Source organism: Triticum urartu, chromosome 2, assembly GCF_003073215.2.
Source record: "Triticum urartu cultivar G1812 chromosome 2, Tu2.1, whole genome shotgun sequence".
Classification (NCBI taxonomy): domain Eukaryota; kingdom Viridiplantae; phylum Streptophyta; class Magnoliopsida; order Poales; family Poaceae; genus Triticum; species Triticum urartu.
Genome location: NC_053023.1, coordinates 460,822,033 through 460,839,627, shown reverse-complemented (window position 1 = coordinate 460,839,627; position 17,595 = coordinate 460,822,033).

Below are 17,595 nucleotides of genomic sequence, written 5' to 3'. Positions count from 1 at the left end.
AGGGAGAGGGAGAGGCAGCCATCCCTAGAGGGACGCGCCAAGCTGTGAAGTCCTACTAGGACTCCCTAGTCTGTAGCGACCCGACCCGAATGGATCAAGTCTCTGTGCTTATGTGTCATCCCTGGATCAGTATGCTGACACACACAGTACTCGAAGGATTTATAACAGAGGTAAATCACATGTATAAAGTAACGTAAATACTATTACCTCAATCCATATAGCGGAAGCAACAAGGTTGTGGATTCCCATCAACACCAACGGCAAAGTTGAGTGTAGAAATCGTAACCCTAACGTATCACTTACTCGTCGTAAGAAACCTGCAACATAAGACGTTGCAGCCCGAAACGGGTCAGTACATTGAATGTACTGGCAAATTCACACCATAGAGAATGATGAACAATGGCTATCACTACATGAATATTTGGCTGGTGGAAAAGCTCTATGGTTATAAAGTTTTTGCGTAAAGCCAATTTTTCCCTACTGCAAAGGAATAAGTTTATTTAACTATCATGGTGGTTGTGAAACATTGAGAATGGTTGACAGCATTCTCAATCCCAATTAAAAATAATTAAAACCCAACAACATTAATTAGAAGTAACATGTTGAGATTCACAATGATATTCAAGTACTAGATACTCAAGTTGTCCATAACCGGGGACACGGCTAATCATGATTAGTTTGTAAACTCTGCAGAGGTTTGCGCACTTTTCCCCACATGACTCGATCGCCTCCGTTTGTTTTCTCGCACTACATGGTGTTTGAGAAACGGATGACCGAGACATAGTCTTTCAGAAGCACTAGCACCTTGCATGTGGGGTAGACCGGTACACCTACATCCCCTACATCTGCTAGTCCACCCCGTAAGAGTTCGCACAACTTAGTCAACTATGCCAGAGCCCATAGTAGCATGTGGCTGCACACGGAAGTTTCTAGCATGAAAGATCTTATGATCCCTTTGAGCCTGGGTGGCGGTCCAAAAAAAACAGGCAAGTCCTGATAGACATCAGGTGCCTCAATCCACCCAGATGTGTGTTTAAGTTGCCACCTTAGATAAACCATTAAAATTATCAACTCACATCTGTCATGGATATCACTCACCCAATCCACGTCTACTAGCATAGCAAGGCATAATAATAAGCAAACGTAGAAGTAACTCCCAAAGGTTTCATAGTAATACAGGTAATAGGTACTACCTCATCTACTTCCCATCCCACAATTTAATTAGATCCTAATCATGCAATGTGTGAGCATTGATCTAATGCAATAAAATATGGGTTGTAGAAAAGGTATGATCAAAGTGTGAACTTGCCTGCAATGTTGATGAAGATGATGCGCACTCAAAACTCTTGATAGATCTACTCGTCACACTCCGGTCAATCTATCGTAGGCAAGCAATAGTAACCACACAATAAGTACTCATCTAATGCACAGGGAAAAATCGAACAAGAGAACGAACCAGAAGGTTCAACTTAAGAACTCCAGTTGCAAAGAAAGAACGAACCGAACAAAGAAACGAAAAACAAACGGTGGAAGAAAACAACTCGGTTCTAGCAAGTTGAAACTAGGTCAAAATTTTACAGTAACAAAAACTTGTTCAAGTTGATTAGACGGAACGGCAGTTTCGAGACGAAACTCCAGGCGCTTGAATCACCTGATTCCGATAAACGGGCGAGAAGATAAACTAGAACGAAGATCAGATCTGAGATCGCGATCGCGGAATAAATCCGACGAGAAGAAAAAGAAGAACGGTTATACGAACGGACGTCGTTAACCAGGAATAATCGGTGATCACGTTCGTTGAGACGAACAGTCCGAAAGAAGAACGAAAACCGATCTAGAAAACCGGAACGGTTTGGCGAAGAATCGGAGAGAAAACGAATCGGTAGAGAAGAAAAGAATCGGAACGGTTTATAAGAAAAACCGAACCGAGGGAAAGAAGAGACGCGGCGCGGTACCTCCGGCGAACGGCGGCGACGGCGGCGTTGACGCAGGGCGGCAGCGGCGCGGTGATGCATGGCGGCGGCGGTGTATGGCGGCGGCGGCGGTGACACAGGGCGGTGGCGGCGCGGCAAGGTGCGGCGGCGGCGGCTAAAGGCGGCGGCGGCGGGTGTGGGGTGGCGGCGTGGCGCGGTGGTGTATGGCGGTGGCTCGGCACGGGTGACGCAGGGCGCGGCGCGGGTGAGAGGCGCGGGGTGAGGCGCGGCTTGGGGAGGAGAGGGGCTTGGGTTTTGGTGTGAGGAGAGGGGGGGGTGCTTGGGTATTTATATGGGTGAGGGGAGACAAAACTTGGGGTAGAGGGCAAGGAATTAGAATAGGAGTAGGAAAGATCTAGAAAATAAACGGAGTAGGAATAAAGAAAACGAAATAAGGAAAAGGGGACAAGGGGGCGCCCTAGAATCCTAAAAGGATTTGGTCCTAGCAAGAGGCGGCGGCGGCCGGCCGGCTCCTGGCTCGGCGCCTGGCGCCTGGGAGCGCAGCGGTAGGTGGCTTGGCTTGGGCCTTTGGCCCAAGGCGCTGCTCAAATTTTTTTTTATATAAACAGATTTCGCGCGCAGACAAAAAACGAAAAAGAAAACTAAACGGGCTCCAAAATTCTAAAAGTAAATTTTCCCCGACTCCTAAAAATGAGCCGAACAAAATGAACTTTTCTCCGGACTTAAAATAAAAATTTTCAAAAATGCGCATTTTTCCCTATCCAAATAAAATGCAAATAAACACCGGAAAAACAAAATTGATCTATTTATTAAATCTTCATTTTTTCCTAAATTTGGGAAAGTCATATTATTCCCTCTCTCATATTTTTTTGATAACGAAAAAATAATTGAAGATGAAATAAATAAATCAAATGATCCTCTTTTCCAATTCGAGAAAACTCTCAAATAAGAAAATAACGAAATCTCCAACTCTCTCCGAAGGTCCTTGAGCTGCGTGAAATTTCTAGGATCGACCAAAAAGCAAGAAAATAAGATATGCATGATGATCTAATATTCCAAATTGAAAATAAAATAAATTCAAAGAACTTTGAATTTAATTCTTTGAAACTCCCAACTCATATTTCATATAATTTGAAGAAGTCATTTTATCTTCTCTCGTGAAAATCATTGAGTTGCTTAAAGTTTCTGAATTGGAAATATTTTCAAATGAAATTCAAATATTTTCAACACCCCTTGTCATTTAAATAAATGGAAGAAGTCATGTCATCTTCTCTCCGGGGTTTTGTGTTGAAAAGAATTTGAATTCACGAAGATCAGAAAACCAATATGAAAGTTTGGGAAAGTCCTTTTATTCCCTCTCATTTAACTTTCAAAAAGAATTCGAATTTCACTCAATTCACGCAATCAATCAAACAATCAATCAATCTATCTATGTGTTTATAACATTCCAAAATTTAGAATTTTGGGATGTTACATAGTCCTAGTAGGATTCCACCTCCCACACGGAGTAGGAAAGGGGGAAGGGAGAAGGAGAAGGAAAGGGGGGCGACCTCCTTCTCGTAGTCCTAATCGGCCTCCTACCCAAGGCGGGGCGCACCAGCCCCTTGTGGGCTGGTGTGCTTCCCTCTGATGGCCCATAAGGCCCATAACTTCTCCCGGGCGGTTCCGGTAACCTCCCGACACTCCGGAAAAATGCCCGAACGACTCGGAACCATTCCGATGTCCAAATGCAACCTTCCAATATATGAATATTTACCTCTCAGCCATTTCGAGACTCCTCGTCATGTCCGTGATCTCATCCGGGACTGCAAACAAGCGTTGGTCATCAAATCACATAACTCATAATACAAATCGTCATCGAACGTTAAGCATGCGGACCCTACGGGTTCGAGAACTATGTAGACATGACCGAGACACATCTTCGGTCAATAACCAATAGCGGAATCTGGATGCTCACATTGGCTCCCACATATTCTACGAAGATCTTTATCGGTCAAACCGCATAACAACATATGTTGTTCCCTTTGTCATCGGTATGTTACTTACGCGAGATTTGATCGTCGGTATCATCATACCTAGTTCAATCTCGTAACCGGTAAGTCTCTTTACTCATTCCGTAATGCATCATCCTGCAACTAACTAATTAGTCACATTGTTTGCAAGGCTTATAGTGATGAGCATTACCGAGAGGACCCAGAGATACCTCTCCGATACAAAGAGTGACAAATCCTAATCTTGATCTATGCCAACCCAATAAACACCATCAGAGACATCTGTAGAGCATCTTTATAATCACCCAGTTATGTTCTGCTGTTTGATAGCACACAAGGTGTTCCTCCAATATTTGGGAGTTGCATAATCTCATAGTTAGAGGAACATGTATAAGTCATGATCAAAGCAATAGCAATAAAACTAAACGATCATTATGCTAAGCTAACAGATGGGTCTTTTCCATCACATCATTCTCTAATGATGTGATCCCGTTCATCAAATGACAACACATGTCTATGGTCAGGAAACATAACCATCTTTGATTAATGAGCTAGTCAAGTAGAGGCATACTAGGGACACTCTGTTTTGTCTATGCATTCACACATGTACTATGTTTCCGGTTAATACAATTCTAGCATGAATAATAAACATTTATCATGATATAAGAAAATATAAATAACAACTTTATTATTTCCTCTATGGAATATTTCCTTCATCAGATCCCCTTCTCCCCCCCTCACCTGAGCGCCGCCATCGTTGTGGCCTCACGGTGAGCGTGGCCACCGGCCGCTGCCCTCCATCCGCCTTTGTCCAATGGCTTCCATCGGGGTGGCCTACATCTTCCTCGCCGCTGGATCGGGGCCGAGATGCATCGCCGCCGTCGCCCGTGTCGTTCCCCTCCGTCGGACGCCACCTCTGTTTCGTCATCGATTTGCTGCATCCTCGCCTCCACGAGCACGCTGCCGGCCCCTACAGCCCCGCTGTGAGCCGTCGTTCATTTCCCCACTCTCCTTGTTGCTCGATCTAGCCACCGTAGCCGCCGTGGACGAAGCCCCGCCTTAGCCACTCCTCTGCAGTTCGCCTTGCCTCTTCCTCTGCAGCCCCGCTGCTAGCCGCGACCCACTCTGCCCCTCCGCTTGCTGGCTGCCGTCCGCCGCCACATCCCCGGGTGTCGCTGCTATTGTCTGCTATGCCCCCGTAGCTGCCCCGCTAGGCTGTCTAGCTGTTGCTGCTCCTCCCCCTGTTCTCCGCGCCCGCTATCGCCCCTCGCGCTCGTGCCTCTGCACGTGGCAGCTCGTGTCGCCGCCATCCACCTCTGCTCGCGCGCTGCTGCTCAGCTCGACCGCGTAGCCTACCTCGCCTTGCTCTCGCCGGCTCGCCCCTGCGCCCCGCGGCGGCCTCGCCCGCCGTCCTCACCCCGCCGGCCACTTCTGCCCCCCTGCACCACCCACCACACATCTGCCCACCCCGGTCGCGACGCCGCCCCGTGCCACCCACTCGCCACCGCACCCGCGTCATGCCACCAACAATCGCCGGCGCCGCCTCGTAGTGACTTCACACCGAGCTGTCCACTCGCCGGCTGCGTCCCGGCCACCGGGGCCCCAACCCACACCTTGTCGGTACCCCGGTGGCCTCCCCCATGCCCGAGCAGGCTGCGCCCTGGCCGGTGCCCAGGTGTGCGCCCGCGCCCGGGCGCCCATTCCCCCGCACCAGGTAGCCATCCAGTGGCCTCTTGTGCCCCTAGCAGGCAGGGCCCATGCCCTAAAAAGAGATTAAAGAAAATAAGTATTAATTTATTAGTTTAATTAACTTAATTCAATTAACTTAATTAACCTATTTAATTTGCTAATTAACTTAGATAGCCAATGACGGCGGGGCCCCACCCCTGTTGTCCGGTTAAACTTTAAGGGGTCAACCAGGACCCCCTGGACCCACATGTCATCCTCTGGTACACCTCTGTGTACGCAGAGCTGGGCGCACCTAGCGTGTTAATCATTATTTTCAAATTAATAGTAATTGCGGAATATTGCTAAAATTTTAATAATTCATATAAAATAAATCGCAAGTCAGATGAAAATACTTTGTACATGAAAGTTGAAGGAAATATGCCCTAGAGGCAATAATAAAGTTGTTATTTATATTTTCTTATATCATGATAAATGTTTATTATTCATGCTAGAATTGTATTAACCGAAAACTTAGTACATGTGTGAATACATAGACAAACAGAGTGTCACTAGTTTGCCTCTACTTGACTAGCTCGTTGAATCAATGATGGTTATGTTTTCTAACCATAGACCTGAGTTGTCATTTGATTAACGGGATCACATCATTAGAGAATGATGAGATTCACTTGACCCATCCATTAGCTTAGCACGATGATCGTTTAGTTTGTTGCTATTGCTTTCTCCATATCTATACATGTTCCTATGACTACGAGATCATGCAACTCCCGAATACCGGAGGAACACTTTGTGTGCTACCAAACCTCACAACGTAACTGGGTGATTATAAAGGTGCTCTACAGGTGTCTCCGATGGTTTTTGTTGAGTTGGCATGGATCAAGATTAGGATTTGTCACTCCGATTGTCGGAGAGGTATCTCTGGGCCCTCTCGGTAATGTACATCACTATAAGCCTTGCAAGCAATGTAGCTAACGAGTTAGTTATGGGATGTAGCATTACGGAACGAGTAAAGAGACTTGCGTAACGAGATTGAACTAGGTATTGAGATATCGACGACCGAATCTCCGACAAGTAACATACCAATGACAACGGGAACAACGTATTATGCGGTTTGACCGATAAAGATCTTTGTAGAATATGTAGGAACCAATATGAACATCCAGGTTCCGCTATTGGTTATTGACCGGAGACATGTCTCAGTCATGTCTACATAGTTCTCAAACCCGTAGGGTCCGCACGCTTAACGTTCGGTGACGATCGGTATTACGAGTTTATGTGTTTTGATGTACCGAATGTAGTTCGGGGTCCCGGTTTTGATCATGGACATGATGATGAGTCTTGAAATGGTCGAGACGTAAAGATCGATATATTGAAAGCCTATGTTTGGACATCGGAATGGTTCCGGGTGAAATCGGGAATATACCGGAGCACCGGGAGGTTACCGGAACCCCCGGGAGGTATATGGGCCTTATTGGGCCTTAGTGGAAGAGAGGGGACAGAAGCAAAGGAGGGGGCGCCCCCCCCCCCCAAGCCCAATCTGAATTGGGAAGGGGGCCGACCCCCCTTCCCTTCCTTCTTCCCTCTCCTTCCTTCTCTCCTAGAACCAACAAAGGGAAGGGGGAATCCTACTCTCGGTGGGAGTAGGACTCCTTGGGGCGCGCCTAGAGAGGCCGGCCCCCTCCCCCTCCTCCACTCCTTTATATACGGGGAGGGGGGAACCCATAGACTCACAAGTTGATCATTGGTCTTTAGCCGTGTGCAGTGCCCCCCTCCACCATAATCCACCTCAGTAATATCGTAGCGGTGCTTAGGCGAAGCCCTGTTCCGGTAGCAACATCATCACCATCATCACACCATCGTGCTGACAAAGATCTCCCTCGAAGCTCTACTGGATTGTGAGTTTGCGGGACGTCACCGAGCCGAGCGTGTGCAAATCACGGAGGTGTCGTATCTTCGGTACTAGATCGGTCGATCGTGAAGACGTATGACTACATCAACCGTGTTGTCATAACGCTTCCGCTTACGGTCTACGAGGGTACATAGACAATACTCTCCCCTCTCCTTGCTATGGATCACCATGATCTTACATGTGCATAGGAATTTTTTTGAAATTACTGCATTCCCCAACAGTGGCATCTGAGCCTGGTTTATGCGTAGATGTTATATGCACGAGTAGAACACAAAGGAGTTGTGGGCGTGGGTATATACATATTGCTTGCCGTCACTAGTTGATTCTTGATTCAGAGGCATTGTTGGATGAAGCGGCTCAGATAGACATTATGCGTATGCTTTACGCAAGACTGGTTATACCGATGTGCTTCGCACACAGGTGGCTAGTGGGTGTCTGTTTCTCCAGCTTTAGTTGAATCGGATTCAATGAACAGGGTTCTTTCTGAAGATCAAAAAGCAATCACTATACCACGTTTTGGTTTTTGATGTGTAGGTAAGAACGGTTCTTGCTCAGCCCGTAGCAGCCACGTAAAACTTGCAACAACAAAGTAGAGGACGTCTAAGTTGTTTTTGCAGGGCTTGTTGTGATGTGATATGGTCAAGACATGATGCTAAATTTTATTTTATGAGATGATCATGTTTTGTAACACAGTTATGGTCAAGACATGGTTGTCACTTTATTGTATGAAATGCATTCGCCATGTAATTGCTTTACTTTACCACTAAGCGATAGCGATAGTCGTAGAAGCAATAGTTGGCAAGACGACAAGGATGCTTCGATGGAGATCAAGGTGTCAAGCCGGTGACGATGGTGATCATGACAGTTCTTTGGAGATGGAGATCAAACGCACAAGCTGATGATGGCCATATCATATCACTTATATTGATTGCATGTGATGTTTATCCTTTATGCATCTTATTTTTCTTAGTTCGGCAGTAGCATTATAAGAGGATCTATCACTTTCAAGGTATAAGTGTTCTCCCTGAGTATGCACCATTGCTACAGTTCGTCGTGCCGAGATACCATGTGATGATTGGGTGTGATAAGCTCTACGTTCACATACAACGGGTGCAAGCCAGTTTTGCACACGCGGAATACTCGGGTTAAACTTGACGAGCCTACCATATGTAGATATGGCCTCAGAACACTTGAGATCGAAAGGTCGAGCGTGAATCATATAGTAGATATGATCAACATAGTGATGTTCACCATTGAAAACTACTCCATCTCACGTGATGATCGGACATGGTTTAGTTGATATGGATCACGTGATCACTTAGATGATTAGAGAGATGTCTATCTAAGTGGGAGTTCTTAAGTAATTTGATTAATTGAACTTTAATTTATCATGAACTTAGTACGTGATAGTATTTTGCATGTCTATGTTGTTGTAGATAGATGGCCTGTGATGTTGTTCCGTTGAATTTTAATGCATTCCTAGATAAAGCTAAGTTGAAAGATGATTGTAGCAACTACATAGACTGGGTCTGTAACTTGAGAATTATCCTCATTGCTGCACAGACGAATTACGTCCGGGAAGCATCGCTAGGTGACAAACCCGCTGCAGGAGCAATGCCAGATGTCATGAACACCTGGCAGAGCAAAGCTGATGACTACTCGATAGTTCAGTGTGCCATGCTTTACGGCTTAGAACCGGGACTTCAACGATGTTTTGAACGTCATGGAGCATATGAGATGTTCCAGGAGTTGAAGTTAATATTTCAAGCAAATGCCCGGATTGAGAGATATGAAGTCTCCAATAAGTTCTACAGCTGCAAGATGGAGGAGAATAGTTCTATCAGTGAACATATACTCAGAATGTCTGGGTACCACAACCACTTGACTCAACTGGGAGTTAATCTTCCTGATGATAGTGGCATTGACAAAGTTATTCAATCACTGCCACCAAGCTACAAGAGCTTCGTGATGAACTATAATATGTGAGGGATGGATAAGACGATTCCTGAGCTCTTCGCAATGCTAAAGGTTGCGGAGGTAGAAATCAAGAAGGAGCATCAATTGTTGATGGTCAACAAGACCACTAGTTTCAAGAAAAAGGGTAAAGGGAAGAAGGGGAACTTCAAGAAGAACAGCAAGCCAATTGCTGCTCAAGTGAAGAAACCCAAGTCTGGACCTAAGCCTGAGACTGAGTGCTTCCACTGCAAAGGAACTGGTCACTGGAAGCGGAACTGCCCCAAGTATTTGGCGGAGAAGAAGGATGGCAAAGTGAAAGGTATATTTGATATACATGTTATTGATGTGTACCTTACTACTCGCAGTAGTGACCGGGTATTTGTTACTGGTTCAGTTGCTAACATTTGCAACTCGAAACAGGGGCTACGGATTAAGCGAAGATTGGCTAAGGACAAGGTGATGATGCACATGGGAAATGGTTCCAAAGTCGATGTGATCACCGTCGGCATGCTACCTCTACATCTACCTTTGGGATTAGTTTTAGACCTAAATAATTGTTATTTGGTGCCAGCGTTGAGCATGAACATTATATCTGGATCTTGTTTGATGCGAGACAGTTATTCATTTAAATCAAAGAATAATGGTTGTTCTATTTATATGAGTAATATCTTTTATGGTCATGCACCCTTGATGAGTGGTCTATTTTTACTAAATCTTGGTAGTAGTGATACACATGTTCATAGTATTGAGGCCAAAAGATGCAGAGTGGATAATGATAGTGAAACTTATTTGTGGCACTGCCGTTTAGGTCATATTGGTGTAAAGTGCATGAAGAAACTCCATTCTGATGGACTTCTAGAATCACTTGATTATGAATCACTTGGTACATGATAACCATGCCTCATGGGCAAGATGACTAAAACTCCATTCTCCAGAACAATGGAGCGAGCAACAGAGTTTTTGGAAATCGTACATACTGATGTATGTGGTCCAATGAGCATTGAAGCTCGCGGCGGATATCATTATTTTCTCACCTTCACAGATGATTTGAGAAGATATGGGTATATCTACTTAATGAAACATAAGTCTGAAACATTTGAAAAGTTCAAAGAATTTCAGAGTGAAGTGGAAAATCATCGTAACAAGAAAATCAAGTTTCTACGATCTGATCGTGGAGGTGAATATTTGAGTTATGAGTTTGGACTTCATTTGAAACAATGTGGAATAGTTTCGCAACTCACGCCACCTGGAACACCACAGCATAATGGTGTGTCCGAACATTGTAATCGTACTTTACTAGATATGGTGCGATCTATGATGTCTCTCACTGCTTTACCGCTATCATTTTGGGGTTACGCTTTAGAGACAGCTGCATTCACGTTAAATAGGGAACCATCTAAATCCGTCGAGACGACACCTTATGAACTGTGGTTTGGCAAGAAACCCACATTGTCGTTTCTTAAAGTTTGGGGCTGCGATGCTTATGTGAAAAAGCTTCAACCTGCTAAGCTCGAACCCAAATCTGAGAAATGTGTCTTCATAGGATACCCAAAGGAGACTGTTGGGTACACCTTCTATCATAGATCCGAAGGCAAGATATTCGTTGCTAAGAATGGATCCTTTCTAAAGAAGGAGTTTCTCTCGAAAGAAGTGAGTGGGAGGAAAGTAGAACTTGATGAGGTAATTGTACCTTCTCCCTTATTGGAAATTAGTTCATCAGTGAAATCAGTTCTAGTGATTCCTACACCAGTAAGTGAGGAAGCTAATGATGATGATCATGAAACTTCTGATCAAATTACTACCGAACCTCGTCAGTCAACCAGAGTTAGATCCGCACCAGCGTGGTATGGTAATCCTGTTCTGGAAGCCATGTTACTTGACCATGACAAACCTACGAACTATGAGGAAGTGAAATACTTGCTAAATATGATGTTAGTCATAGAATTGCATCTCCTTATCACCCACAGTCTAGCGGTCAAGTAGAACTGAGCAATAGAGAGCTTAAATTAATTTTGCAAAAGACTGTTAACAGATCTGGAAAGAATTGGTCCAAGAAACGTGATGATTCATTATGGGCTTATAGAACTGCATATTAAAATCCTATGGGTATGTCTCCGTATAAAATGGTTTATGGTAAAGCTTGTCACTTACCTCTCGAACTAGAACATAAGGCATATTGGGCCATTAAAGAGCTCAACTATGATTTCAAACTTGCCGGTGAGAAGAGGCTTTTTGACATTAGCTCACTTGATGAATGGAGAACCCAGGCCTATGAGAATGCCAAACTGTTTAAAGAAAAAGTTAAAAGATGGCATGATAAAAGGATACAAAAACGTGAGTTTAATGTAGGTGATTATGTATTATTATACAACTCTCGTTTAAGATTTTTTGCCGGAAAACTCCTCTCTAAATGGAAAGGTCCTTACATCATCGAGGAGGTCTATCGCTCCGGTGCCATAAAAATCAACAACTTCAAAGTCACTAATCCGAGGGTGGTGAACGGTCAAAGAATCAAACATTATATCTCACATAATCCTATAAATGTTGAAACTAATGTTATTGAAACCGTAACCTCGGAGGAATACATAAGGGACACTTTCCAGAATGTTACAGACTCCAAAAAGGCATAGGTATGTGGTACAGTCTGTAAACCGACTACAAAATAGTTCTAATATCAATTTTTCTCTGTTTTGGAATATTTAAAAAATAGGAAAATGAGAAGCAGTCCGGGAAGGACACGAGGCATCCACAAGGGTGGAGGGCGCGCCCTACCCCCTGGGTGCGCCCCCCTGACCCGTGGGCACCTTGTGTGCTCTTCGGACTCTATTTTCTTGCATGATACTTCTTTTGGTCGGTAAAAAATCATTATATAATCTCCCGAAGGTTTTGACCACCGTACCACACAAATATCTCATGTTTTTGGTTTCGAGCTGTTTTCTGCCAAGGTTGTCAAGGCCAGGCATCATGTTTTCTCCCTCCTCCTCCAACAATGAGGGCAATGGTGCTTGGCTAATGAAGATAGAGCTGAAAAGAGAAGATCTCGGAGAGATCAACAAGGATGATGGGATCAAGAAGGCCATGGGGGATCAAGTTCCGGCAGTAGTAGACGAAGACATCCTTCAACCTCATCACAATCTCTTTACCCCAACAGAGATTGAAGCTTTCAGGATGATTGAGTTAGCTTGCATTCAAAACAAGTATCTCACGAGTGAAAATATTTTGTTGAAGGAGCATATCATCGCACTCAAGGGCATTATCCGCACATTGGAGGATCTCCTATGCTCGATGTGCGACTATCCATCATCACCAACACCTTCTTCACCAACAAGGAAGGAGACATAAACACATGGGTATGGGCAACTGCCAAGCTTGGGGGAGTGCCACGGTATCGTATCACCATCACACTTTTATTTTTACCATTTCTCTTAGTTCGATCCATTTGATAATATCTTGATCTAGTAGAATAAAGTTTTAATATGATCTAGTTTTGAGTTTTGCTTTATAATCCTTCTATGTAATCGAGTCTGTGAGCTATATATAATAAAGATTAGTGTTGAGTCAAGGGCTTGATTATCTTGCTATGATCTTGAGGGAATAAACTAAAAGAGAAAGAATAAAAAGAAATAAAGAGATCATATGGATCTTATGGAGAGTAATGACTTCACATATAAAGAGTATGATGAATAAAAGTTGTTGAGAGTTGGCAAACACAGTTTTGGTCATCGTTGCAATTAATAGGAAGTAATAAAGAAAGAGAGGTTTTCACATATAAATATACTATCTTGGACATCTTTTATGATTGTGAGAACTCATTAAAATATGACATGCTAAAGAGTTGATGTTGGACAAGGAAGACAACGTAATGGGTTATGTTTTCTTACATCTGATATAAATTATATTGTCATGGATCATCCAACATGTTGATCTTGCCTTTCCCTCTCATGCTAGGCAAATTCTTTGCACCAAGTAGAGATACTACTTGTGCTTCCAAATATCCTTAAACACAGTTTTACCATGAGAGTCCACCATATCTACCTATGGATCGAGTAAGATCCTTCAAGTAAGTTGTCATCGTTGCAAGCAATAAAAATTGCTCTCTAAATATGTATGATTTATTAGTGCGGAGAAAATAAGCTTTATACGATCTTGTGATGTGGAAGAAATAAAAGCGAGGGACTGCATAATAAAGGTCCATATCACAAGTGGCAATATAAAGTGATGTTCTTTCGCATTAAGAATTTGTGTATCCAACCATAAAAGCACATGACAACCTATGCTTCCCTCTGCGAAGGGACTATCTTTTATTCTTGTCTTATACTTCATACAAGAGTCACGGTGATCTTCACCTTTCCTTTTACATTTTATCATTTGGCAAGCACAATGTGTTGGAAAGACCCTGATATATATAGCTAGTTGGATGTGAGTTTTCATGAACTATTATTGTTAACATTACCCTTGAGGTAAAAGGTTAGGAGGCAAAACTATAAGCCCCTATCTTTCTCTGTGTCCGACTAAAACTTCATAACCATAAATATTGCGTGAGTGTTAGCAATTGTGAAGGACTAAATGATGGTTGACTATGTGGACTTGCTCCTATGTTATGATAAATTGCAATTGCCTCAATGACTGAGATTATAGTTTGTTAGTTTTCAATGAAGTTTCTGATTCATACTTGAAACTGTGAATGAATTGTTACTTTAGCATAAGAAATCATATGACAATATTTATATATGTTGTTGTTATAAGAATGATCATGATGCCCTCATGTCCGTATTTTATTTTATCGACACCTCTATCTCTAAACATGTGGACATATTTTTCGATATCGGCTTCCGCTTGAGGACAAGCGAGGTCTAAGCTTGGGGGAGTTGATACGTCCATTTTGCATCATGCTTTTATATCGATATTTATCACATTATGGGATGTTATTACAAATTATGTCACAATACTTATGCCTATTCTCTCTTATTTTGCAAGGTTTACATGAAGAGGGAGAATGTCTGCAGCTGGAATTCTGGGCTAGAAAAGGAGCAAATATTAGATACCTATTCTGCACAGCTCCAAAAGTCCTGAAACTTCACGGCAGCAAGTTTCAGAATATATAAAAAATATTGGGCGAAAGAAGTACCAGAGGGGGGCCACCCACCATCCACGAGGGTGGGGGCGCGCCCTACCCCCTAGGCGCGCCACTGCCTCGTGGGCCCCCAGGCAGCCCTCTGATGCTCATCTTTGGCTATATGGAGTCTTTCGTGGAGAAAAAAAAATCATAAGCTAGCTCACGGGACGAAACTCCGCCGCCACAAGGCGGAACCTTGGCAGAACCAATTTAGGGCTCCGGCGGAGCTGTTCTGCCAGGGAAACTTCCCTCCGGGAGGGGGAAATCATCACCAACAATCCTCTCATTGGGAGGGGGTCAATCTCCATCAACATCTTCACCAGCACCATCTCATATCAAACCCTAGTTCATCTCGTGTATCCAATCTTTGTCCCAAAGCCTCAGATTGGTACCTGTGGGTTGCTAGTAGTGTTGATTACTCTTTGTAGTTGATGCTAGTTGGTTTATTTAGTGGAAGATCATATGTTCAGATCCTTTTTGCATATTAATACCCCTCTAATTATGAACATGAATATGATTTGTGAGTAGTTATGTTTGTTCCCGAGGACATGGGAGAAGTGTTTCTATAAGTAGTCATGTGCATTTGGTATTCCTCGATATTTTGATGAGATGTATGTTGTCTTTCCTCTAGTGGTGTCGTGTGCACGTCGACTACATGACACTTCACCATTGTTTGGGCCTAAAGGAGGGCATTGGGAAGTAATAAGTAGATGATGGGTTGCTAGATTGAGAGAAGCTTAAACCCTAGTTTATGCGTTGCTTCATAAGGGGCTGATTTGGATCCATATGTTTCATGCTATGGTTAGGTTTACCTTAATACTTCTATTGTAGTTGCGGATGCTTGCAATAGGGGTTAATCATAAGTGGGGTGCTTGTGAAGGAAGGACAGTACCCAAGCACTGGTCCACCCACATATCAAATTATCAAAGTACCGAACGCGAATCATATGAACGTGATGAAAACTAGCTTGACGATAATTCCCATGTGTCCTCGGGAGCGCTTTCCTTTATGTAAGAGTTTGTCCAGGCTTGTCCTTTGCTACAAAAAGGATTGGGCCATCTTGCTGCACCTTATTTAATTTTATTACTTGTTACCCATTCAAATTACCTTATCACAAAACTATCTATTACCGATAATTTCAGTGCTTCTAGAAAATACCTTACTGAAAACTGCTTATCATTTCCTTGTGCTCCTCGTTGGGTTCGACACTCTTACTTATCGAAAGGACTACGATAGATCCCCTATACTTGTGGGTCATCAAGAATCTTTTCTGGCGCCATTGTCGGGGAGTGAAGCGCCTTTGGTTGGTGGAATTTGGTAAGGAAAAATTTATATAGTGTGCTGAAATTTACTGTCACTTGTTACTATGGAACATAATCCTTTGAGGGGCTTTTTCGGGGTATCTTCACCCCGACCAGTAGAGCAAAGATTTGCTCCTCAACCTACTGAACCTACTAAAAATGTTTAATTTGAAATTCCTTCGGGTATGATAGAGAAACTGCTAGTTAATCCTTTCACAGGTGATGGAACATTACATCCTGATTTGCACCTAATCTATGTGGATGAAGTTTGTGGATTATTTAAGCTTGCAGGTATGCCCGAGGATGTTATCAAGAAGAAGGTCTTCCCTTTATCTTTGAAGGGAAAAGCATTGACATGGTTTAGGCTATGTGATGATATGCGATCATGGAACTACAACTGATTGAAATTGGAATTTCATCAGAAGTTTTATCCTATGCATCTTGTTCATCGTGATCGTAATTATATATATAATTTTTGGCCTCGTGAAGGAGAAATCATCACTCAAGCTTGGAGGAGGCTTAAGTCAATTTTATATTCATGCCCCAATCATGGGCTCTCAAGAGAAATTATTATTCAAAAAATTGATGCTCGGCTTTCTCTCGATAATCGCTCCATGCTCGATACTTCTTGTACTGGCTCTTTTATGATGAAGACTATAGAATTCAAATGGGATTTATTGGAAAGAATTAAATGCAACTCTGAAGATTGGGATCTCGACGAAGGTAAGTAGTCAGGTATAACACCTAAGTTTGATTGTGTTAAGTCTTTTATGGATACCGATGCTTTCCGTGAATTTAGCACTAAATATGGACTTGACTCTGAAATAGTAGCTTCTTTCTGTGAATCCTTTGCTACTCATGTTGATCTCCCTAAGGAGAAGTGATTTAAATATAATCCTCCCATTGAAGTAAAAGTAGTTGCACCTATTAAAGTTGAAGAAAATACTATCACTTATAACGATCCTGTTGTTCCTACTGCTTATATTGAGAAACCACCTTTCCCTGTTAGAATAAAGTATCATGCTAAAGCTTCAACTATATTTCGTAAGAGTAATACTAGAAATAATATTGATGGGCATGTTATTTATTTCTGTGATGAAGCTGCTAGAATTGCTAGACCGGATACTAAAAATAAACATAGACCTGTTGTAGGCATGCATGTTATTTCTGTTAAAATAGGAGATCATTGCTATCATGGCTTATGTGATATGGGTGCTAGTGCAAGTGAAATACCTCATTCCCTATATAAAGAAATTATGCATGATATTGCGCCTGCTGAGATAGAGGAAATTGATGTTACTATTAAACTTGCCAATAGAGACACTATTTCACCAATTGGGATTGTTAGAGATGTTGAAGTCTTGTGTGGGAAAGTTAAATATCATGCTGATTTTCTTGTTCTTGCTTCCCCACAAGATAACTTTTGTCCCATTATATTTGGTAGACCCTTCTTGAATACTGTTAATGCTAAGATAGACTGCAATAAGGATATTGTTTCTGTTGGTTTAGGGGATATGTCTCATGAGTTTAATTTTGCTAAGTTTCGTAGACAACCCCACGATAAAGAATTGCCAGGTAAAGATGAAATTATTAGTCTTGCTTCTATTGTCATGCCTCCTAATGATCCTTTGGAGCAATATTTGCTAGACCATGAAAATGATATGTTTATGAATGAAAGAAGGTAAATAGATGAATTATTCTT